A 10,073-nucleotide genomic window follows, 5' to 3' on the forward strand; every position below is an offset into this window, starting at 1 on the left:
ATGTCACTCTGATCATTGTGTTTATTTGAAAAAGCAAAATGATGGCAGCTATATTATATTGTTATTGTATGTAGATGACATGCTTGTTGCAGGATCTAACATGCAGGAAATAAATGTGCTCAAAATAAAATTGGCAAATTCATTTGCAATGAAGGATTTGGGAGCTGCAAAACAAATCCTTGGTATGAGAATAACTAGAGACAGGAAAAATCGTAAATTAACATTGTCTTAGAATGAGTACATACAAAAGGTGTTGAAAAGATTTAACATGCACAATGCAAAACCAGTTAGTACACCTTTTGCTAGTCATTTCAAACTTAGCAAGGAAATGTGCCCAAAGACCCAAGAAGACATGGATTATATTTCTAAAGTTCCATATGCATCAGCAGTTGGAAGCTTAATGTATGCAATAGTCTGCACAAACCCTGATATTGCACATGCAGTGGGAGTTGTAAGCAGGTACATGAACAATCCAGGAAAGGAACATTGGATGGTAGTGAAATGGATTCTCAGATATTTAAAAGGTACCACAAATAAAGCACTATGCTTTGGTGGTTCAAACATCTCCCTACAAGGATATGTTGATGCAGATATGGCAGGTGACAGAGATAACAGGAGGAGCACTACAGGATATGTATTTACTGTTGGAGGAACAGCTGTCAGTTACGTTTCAAAAATCCAAAGTGTTGTTGCACTTTCAACAACAGAAGCAGAGTATGTTGCTGCTACAGAGGCTAGTAAAGAAATAATTTGGTTACAAAGGTTTATGGGTGAATTGGGTAAGGAGCATGATATGGGCACGTTATACAGTGATAGTCAAAGTGCCATTCATCTTGCAAAGAACTCAGTGTTTCATTCTAGGACTAAACACATACAGCTCAAGTACCATTTCATACGATCAGTTTTGGAAGATGGAGAGTTGAAGCTGGAAAAGATACACACTAGCCAGAATCCTGCAGATATGCTAACAAAAGTTGTAACCAGGGAGAAACTGAGAATATGCTCAGTTTCAATTGGTCTTCAAGGATGACGATGAAGATGAGAAACAGCCAGGTCCAAAGAGGAGTCATTGTCCAGCAAATGAAGTAGCGGTGGAGTTTCTACAATCATTCTCCAAGTGGAAGATTGTTGTGTGTGGAGTATGATTGTTCAGAGGTCTTTGTTTCAGCCGGATGTATACCCCAGGAATTTTGTACACCCCTCCATGCGGGGGGGGTGTGGGGGGGGACTTGTCCCCCCCGCGGGGGTCTGGGGGGGGCGATCCCCCTCAGCTGGGGAGTCGGGGGCCAGCAGTCCCCCGGCAGGGGCTCGGGGGCAGCGCCCCCAGAGCTAAAAACAAATGTAAAATTGCCTTGTAAAAGTATAGTAATTTCTAGTCAATCTGGGTCGTTTATTAGGCGGATGATCTGACGGTAGAACTTATGTTTAGTTTAGGGTTTTTTGCCCTAGAAGGCAACCCCTCTCTTTGTATGAGGGTATTGTATTTGAGGCTGTGAAATAGATGTGTATTCTATGAGCGAGAAACAGAGAGGTGAGACTGTGAGAGAAAATAGAGGATCTTACAGCGGATTTGTTGTAGGTTGTGTCTCTTCATTTTGTTGGATAATAGAAAGGAAGGACTGGTTGTTCGGGGTGGACGTAGCCCAAACTGGGTGAACCACGTATATCTGTGTCTCTCTTGTTTTGTGCGCTTTCTGTGTTTATATTTTTGCAATATTTTATGTGTTCCATTGCTCCGTAATATATAATTTTCTAACACTCTGTTATTTGCTACAAATTCATGTTTAAATATGTTGTTTATGTTCTGGATTAAGTCATTAAATCAGTTGTTTTCCTTCAGTGTTCCACATTAAGTGCTTAAGTTAACAATCAATTCACTATTGGCAAATATTCAATTCTACTTCAATTTTGTTTATGATCAATATCAGATCAATTTAAGTCAAGTCACCAAGGGCAGAGCAAAAGCAAATGTTTTTTGGTCTAAACCCCAACAGCAAGCACTCTCCGAGTTGAAGAATCGCCTCTATTATGCAACAGTGCTCACATTACCAGACCTGCAACAACCATTTTAGATTGAGATAGATGCCTCTCACTATGCTATTGGTGTGGTTCTTACTCAGCATTGGCATCCAGTGGCTTACCATAGTGAGACACTTTCAGACACAGTCTGAAAGTACCCCACTTACAACAAAGAAATGTATTCCATTGTGCAGGTCTACCATCAATGGAAGCATTACATTTTGGGGAAGGAAACGGTCATCCACATAGACCATTGACCTCTACAGTTCATACAGACACAAGGGAAGTTGCAGAACGATCGCCATCAGAAATGGTCCACCTACTTGCAACAGTTCATTTGAGCATTAAGTATAAGAAGGGCAGCACCAATAATGTCGTTGATTTGCTCAGCCGACCACTGGTCATGGTGTTGATCATTGTGCTCGACTCCTGTGGGCACGAGACATCGAGGTGGCCGCATATTTACAAGAGCGATCCAGAATTCGACATCACATACCAGAAACCCCTGGAAGGGAAGAAAGTTCCAAATTTTCACCTTCAGTATGCACTGTTATGCCACCCATAACACATCTGTGTTCCTTCAAGCGAGCGTGCCAATATGATTTGGGTGGCGCACAGTCGGGTCGCTGGACATTTCGGAGTAGAGAAAATAGTGGTGGTATTGTAGAAGTATTTTTATTGGCCGAAACTTCGTCAGGATGTTAGGAAGTACATTAAATCCTACACCACCTCTGCCATTGCCAAACCAGCCATCAAGAAGCAAGGCATGTATACTCCTATACCTACTCTTAGTTAGCCTTGGGAGTCTGTCTCCATGGATTACATGTCGGGTCTTCCTTATACTAAGCACGACAACGATTGTGTTTTCATGGTCATCAACAGATTCTCTAAGATGGTCATCATGGCGGCCTGCAAGAAGAGTATCATAGCAGAGGCCACTGCTAAGCTCTTCCTTGAGCGAGTGTGGGTACACTTTTGGATCCAACATTCCATTGTCATAGATCGAGACAACAAATTCCTGAGTGAATTTTGGGCAAGTCTCTAGTCGATGTTGGATACAAAACTTACTAAGTCTGCAACTTTCCATCCCCAAACTGATGGCCAAACAAAGGTTGTTAACAAGATGATTGCGCATGTACAACTTGAAGCATCTACGCATGTGGGATGAAAGTTTACCTTATGTCCAACACAGCTACAACAGAGCTCTCCAAAGCTCAACAGACCACAATCCCTTTCAGGTAGGGCTGGGATTTTAGCCATTATGCCCCATTAGTGTGGCCATACCATTTGCAGCCACTCAGGTCGATTTGTCTCACGTTCAGTCTGAAGCTGAAAGGGCTAACATCTTCATTTAGCACATTCAACACATCCGCCAGCAGGTCCATGATATATTGGACAAAGCCAATGCTAAGTACAAGAAGCTTCATGACCAACATCGTGTGCCTCACAAATTCTAGGTGGGCGACAAAGTTTGGCTACATTTGCAGAAGGAGCGCCTCGCTGGACCCCACCACAAGCTTCGCCCACTCCAATATGGGCCATACACTATCACCAAGGCTATCGATGACAATGCCTTCGAGCTTAGCATCCCACCATTTCTTGGTTTGCACCCAGTGTTCAATGTAGACCACCTTCAGCCATACTTTCCACCATTATTAGACACATCTAACATTGTAGAACACCTCACACAAACAAAGCTCAAGCCGAACTGCATGGAACGGGCCACAACTGATCAGATCATGGAAACACAGATCAAGAAAACTCGCCAGCAGAGGATATAGCTATATCGAGTTGTCAAAGCAATCCAACTCCTTCACCAGGGCAAGTGGTTCACCAAAGACTAGGTTCAACAGAAATTTCCTCACCTCATGGAGGCTCTGCATGCAATGGGGACCATTGCTTCTTAAGGGGTGAGGAATGATCCAGGTGGATATTGGTGGCCACACTCCTATTCCACCTAGATCCCCTGGACAGTTTAATCTATTTCCTTGTTTATTTCAGAATTTACTATTTTTAGCAGTTTTTCGAGTCCTGAACCTCCAAAGCAGTTTTGACCCCCTAAGCAGTGTTTTTTTGGGGTCCGCTACAGGCCCATTGCCATATGCAAGGGCCTGTGACAAAACTTGTATAACTTGGAGAGACCTTTTGAAAAAGGTATCGTACTCGCCAAACAAAGATAATATGACCAAGTTACGACCCTGGGAAATTGGTTGCCCAACTAACCCCAACGGGGCCCAAAAATCTTGGTGTTACATCTCCTGGGGTTAGGGATTTAGTTGTTTAGGGTTTTCTCATTTTTTCAATAATAAATAGGCCCTTGAGCCTCATTGTAACACAGTTCAGTTGGCATGTAGTCGTCACATCTCTTCTCAGTGATAAGATACCATCGCCCGAGGTATCTTATTTCCATTCTGTTTGTAAGCATAGTTCAGTATTTTTCTATTAATGAAATGAAGTGTTTTTTTGCTACATATCTATATTTATGATTATATCTGTAAGTTGTTGCGTTCATGTTTAAGTTCGTATCACAAAGAAACCTCAATAGTTCTGGAGTTAATGCGACTATGGAACTGATATTCATCCACACACAAGATTTAGTTACTTCAACTCTTACATCCAGCAAACGAGTGACCCTAACGTGTGCCCAAATCTGATGATAATCTTCAGCCCAAGAGATGTGTATAGCTCAGTAAATGGGACACTATAATCTCAACCCTCAGTCAACATTCTCGACCAGCATTGTACATGAAATATTTCGACCCACTGAAAGTGGCAGACACGGCTCTTTGATGAGGGAACTTGACTAGAAGAATGAAGATGGAACTTGACCTATGAAGTAGAAGAAAACTCGTCCTTGTTTAGCTAGAAACTTCGATCCCTGAAGCCCTCGCAATGTTCAACCTCTTTGGTAAAGGAAAATTGACCTCAAAACCCACAAATTCGACCCATTGATTTGGCAATGGAGTATGGTCCCTCTCTCTTAGTAAAAATCACTTCAAAACCTGAAATAGACACAAGTGGGAGATCTAAAGTAATCTCCCCCTAAAACTAACTAGGGTAGCACTCGAAGTCCACAGAAGAAAGCTTGAATTTCGCTTGAAAGTTTTAGAAATTCGCTTGAGCTTCTTCTCAAATGTCAAATAGAAATCATAAGATAGATTCCCCTTCAAATAAGTTCAATCCTCTATTTATAATTCTTTTTTGAGCCTCCTCCTAGCTTCAATATTTTCCTTTTTCCCAATTATTTTATTAGTGGGGCCCATTTTCCACTAGGAGGCTTTTGCCACCATTTTGAATAAAATAGTAATTTTCCTCCTTTTTCAATAAAATATTAATTTTCCTCCATTCTCTAATAAAATAATAATTTCCCTTTTTGCCGCCATTCTCCATTAAAATAATATTTTGTCTTACTTCTCCAATTAAATATTATTTTTCTGCCATCCCCTTAAAATAATAATTTCTCCCTTCTCTCACAAAATTAATATTTTCCCCATTTTAATATTATCCAAAAATTTTCAAAACTCCTAAGTGATTTTTGCATGCCCAAAAATTGGGGACATTACAATCCTCCCTGCCAAAAATTGTTTGTCCTCAAGCAATATCACCCTATGCGGCTGCTCCAAGCGCTCGCCTAGCTAATGTCGGGGTCCCAAATGTGCCTAGGGAATACTCCAGCATCATTGTTATATTCTTCCACTCTGCAAGGCTTCCAGCTTTCTCCTCTCAGGATAATAACAGTGCCTTCCACTTCCAGAATCCCTCTTGAGAGAATCAATTTTTCCATTTTACACTTCAACCGAACAACCTCTTGGTGTACCATTTCGATTTCACATGCATCCCTACCTTGAACTTCCTTGATATGCCAACCAGGACAATAAAATTCAACATGTTTGCATTTACTTTGTTTAGCTGCCAGGGGTTGTCCACAAGCCTTAATTGGGCAGTAAAAAAAAAAATTCTTTCCGGGGTAACATGACAGTGTCAGCAAAGGTCTTGATCTTCTGTATTGCTGAATCTGAGACTGCAACATTAAGATCTTCTATGTGGTGGACAGGCTCTCCAAGCGCTGAACCTACAGAAAATCCACCTCTGTTTGCATGCAACCTTTCTCTTTTCCACTTAGTTGTGTCCTTGGCCAATATTTCAACTTCTGTTTTCATTTGGGCCACAGCAGCAAGTCCTAGAAATTTTTCCATGACTAGGATGCGTAATCTTTGACATTTTGTCTCTAACTTGGCAATCTTTCCCATACTATCTAAATGGTGTTTGTTGGCAGCATCAATTAATTTTCTGTTGTACTTTCTCTCTTCATTGCGTATTTCTAGTTCCTTCTTTAGCACACAGAGTTCATATTTCACTGCCGCATTCTCTTCCTCACCTTTGTCCTTCTCCTTTCCCTCATCATCATCTTTTTCCTGTGTAGATGGTTCTCCAGATTGTAGTTCCATTGCCCATATTGATGGTAAAAATGAATATTTCTCCATGAATGGATGAAGGAAGAAGCTTCCAGGAAACAGATTGTCAAAGATGGATGCTTTTCCAGGACTAGTTATGGCTTTGTTTTTATACCCATCTTCTCCACTAAGTAATGATCTTTCAGCCCCTTCTCCTGCATGGATCAGGCCAACGATTTGGATGAGCTTTTTGCAAGGGAATGAATATACCTCAAGCGTTTTTAAATGATTTCTCGTCTGGGGAGCTTCAGCATAGTACTCAATACCATCATACAGAGGACCACCCAAAAACAGGCCATATGATCTTGTTGAAGCTTGTAGACCCAAATCACCTCTTTTTAGAAAATCATTGCCACTGTCATTTTGAGCAATTACTTTAATGTCAGCACCTGGGATTGTTGGTGGAGCTGACCCCTGAATGTACTGTCCTGGGCGGCCCACCAAAGCAGGAATAGTTGGCTGACACCCAACAGTTTTAGCAACAATGTGTTGACTTTTTGGATAAATCATGGCCCTTTCAAAATTTCCTTTCTCACTAGCATCCATTTTATTTCTAGGGACAAAGACCAGTTCTTCTCTACGATTGGACGAGTGAGGGTACCAATATACCGCAATGTTACTTGGCCTATTATCACAAGATATCCTGATTCATATCTAGGAATGGACCCTCCCTTTTCCATAAGTTGAGAATAATTAATATTATTTTGTTATTAATGGAGAAAATAGTTACGTTGTTGTAACTTTCTCCCTAGTTTAGGATTAGTTCCTATAATTATGGGGTTTGGGTGCAACTTCCTATTTCCTAGTATTGTATTTATTGATGTAATCTTTGATTAATTGTGGAATAGAGTGGACGAGAGTGATCTCTCAAGTTTTGTGAGTGTAGTCTCCAGGTGCAGGCCACACCTGAGAGCTACAACTCTTTCTTTTCAATTCTGTTCACATTTTATCTTGGTATCAGAGCTCAGATTGAGTGAGCCTGATCTTTTGTCACCTGTGAGGCTGAAGTGCCTGTAGTAGCTAGCTTGCCTGTGTGGCTGGAATAGCCTGTGTGGCTCGAAGTGCCTTTGTGGCTGTGTGTACACGAGAGCTCTGTGCTCGATTGAGCAGGTGGACTGCAGAACACCTGGCTCGGACTCGAAAGTTTTGGCGCGGATTTTTCACGGATTGGCGCGGATTTTGCGCTGACAGTCGCGCCAGAAGAGGAATTAGCGCGGTTATTGAGGAATAAACTATGCCAGAGCGCCAAAAAGCCCGATTGGCGCGGGATTTTACCGGGAAAGTCGCGCCAATTACAATACTCTAAGCGATTTTGAATTAGCGCGGATTTTTCGCTCGGGGTAGCGCCAAGGGGATCTGTGAATAGCGTGAACTTCGTTTGGCAGTCTGCAAACGGTGCAGATCGGCGGAGTTGTAGATCCGTCCGGGAAGAGACAGATCGGGAAACCGCCAGAGGAGATCTGCGGGAAACCTCGACTTCGTTTGGCGATCTGCAGGGAGAGCAGGATCGGCGAAGTGGCAGATCAATCCGGAAGAGGTGGATCGGATCAATTGTGATCAGATCATTGTTTCGGCTGTGTTGGAAACGCCGAATTTGCTCATTGGAGCGGGAGTGCCAAACACTGCAGATCGGTGGCAGAGGTGACAGATCGATCTGACAAGTATTGTTTTTTGTTGTTAAGTAGATTCACAATGAGTAATACGATGGAATCTTACCTTAAAGAGTCTGGTAAACTCAACGGGTCTAACTTCACGAATTGGAAGTTTAAGATCTAGACCCTGCTCGAAGGTGCGAACGCTTGGACTATAGTGACAGGCGATGAGCAGAAGCCGACTGCGAGCACGCAGAAGGAAGACTGGGAAAAACGAGAAAACAAGGCCAAAGTCCTGTTAAAGATGTCTGTGAAAGACAATGTCATTGCACACATCAGAGACTGTAAAACGTCCGCAGAGATTTGGACGAAAATCAAGAATCTGTATGAAACCCAGAATACAAACAGAGTTTTGGCTCTGAAAAGCAAGCTATTTTCAATGAGGATGGACGAAAGGGAGTCTGCTACTGCATTTGTCGCGCAAATTAAGGATGTTAAAGACGGATTGGTGGCCATTGGAGTGTCGGTGGCTGATGAAGATCTTGTTGCAATTACAATGAATGGGATGCGTGATGATTTCCAAACCTTCATCACTGGAGTCTCGGCAAGGGAGAAAACACCCACGTTTGATGATCTCACTGCGATCTTGCAGCAAGAGGAAGAGCGACGGCAGAACCTGAATCTAAACCCCCAAAGTGACGATCTCGCGCTGGTGGCAAAACGACGACTATCCAAAGGGAAGCAGTCACAGCAGCAATCAGTCCAGAAAGGAGGAACAACACATAAAAATCATTGTCATAAAGGTATGCTTGCAAATCATTCTGAAAAGAAATGCTTTTATTGTGGAAAGAAGGGTCATATACAGAGAGATTGTTATTATAAGAAGCAGGCTGATGAGGCAAGAAGGAGACAGGTAAATCCAAAACACAGAGGATATTTTGTTGAAGAAGAAGACTTCAGTCATGAATTTCGACTGTTCACAGTCGACTGTGCCCTTTCTGCATCAAATGAAGATGACATCTGGTATGTCGATTCCGGAGCATCCTCTCACATGACAGGTAATAAAGAATTTTTCGACAGTCTTGAAGAAATTATAAATGGATCAAAAATATATCTAGGGGATGATAATGGATATCAGATTAAAGGTCATGGGGTGATTTCAGTTAAGTTACCAAATGGAAAGATTAGCCACCTTTCAAATGTTTTATATGTACCTGGAATAAAGAAAAACCTGATATCTGTATCCATGATGGCTGACCAAGATATGAATGTCGAATTCTTCAAGACTCACTGTGTGATAAAGGATTGCAGGAATGAAATTGTTGCAACAGGCATGCGAGTTGGAAGCCTATACAGATTGGATGCAAAAAGTATATCAAAGCAAGCCATGGTTGCAGGAGAGTCGACAGCTGAACAACTCTGGCATCAGAGGTTTGGTCATTTGAATCTGCAGGATCTCGTGTTGTTACAGAAGAAAGGTATGGTCGAAGGTCTCCCCATCTTTCGTAACATTCAGTTAAACTATGATGGTTGTGCCTTAGGAAAGATGCACAGAGAACAATTCCCTATGCATGATAGGAGGAGGCAAACAGAAATCTTAGAGCTAGTGCACACTGATGTATGTGGTCCCATGCAGACAAGGTCGCTAGGGGGAGCATACTATTTTTTGTTGTTTACTGATGACTGCACTAGGTATTCATGGATTTATTTCTTAAACAAGAAAAGTCAGACTTTCCAATGTTTTATAGATTTCAAAACCCTGGTGGAAAGACAGTTTGGAAAAAGTATTAAAATTCTCCAATCTGATCAAGGAGGAGAATACAAATCAAAGAAATTCATGAAATACTGCAAATCTCACGGGATTGTTCAGCAGTATACAGTGCCACACACACCACAGCAAAACGGAGTTGCAGAGCGTAAAAACAGAACCCTGGTGGAATGCGCAAGGAGCATGCTGCAAGGTAAAGGTCTATCTAATATTTTTTGGGCAGAAGTGATAAATACTGCT

Source organism: Pinus tabuliformis, chromosome 4_2, assembly GCF_031772625.1.
Source record: "Pinus tabuliformis cultivar Carrire ecotype Pingquan chromosome 4_2, CPIR1, whole genome shotgun sequence".
Lineage (NCBI taxonomy): Eukaryota > Viridiplantae > Streptophyta > Pinopsida > Pinales > Pinaceae > Pinus > Pinus tabuliformis.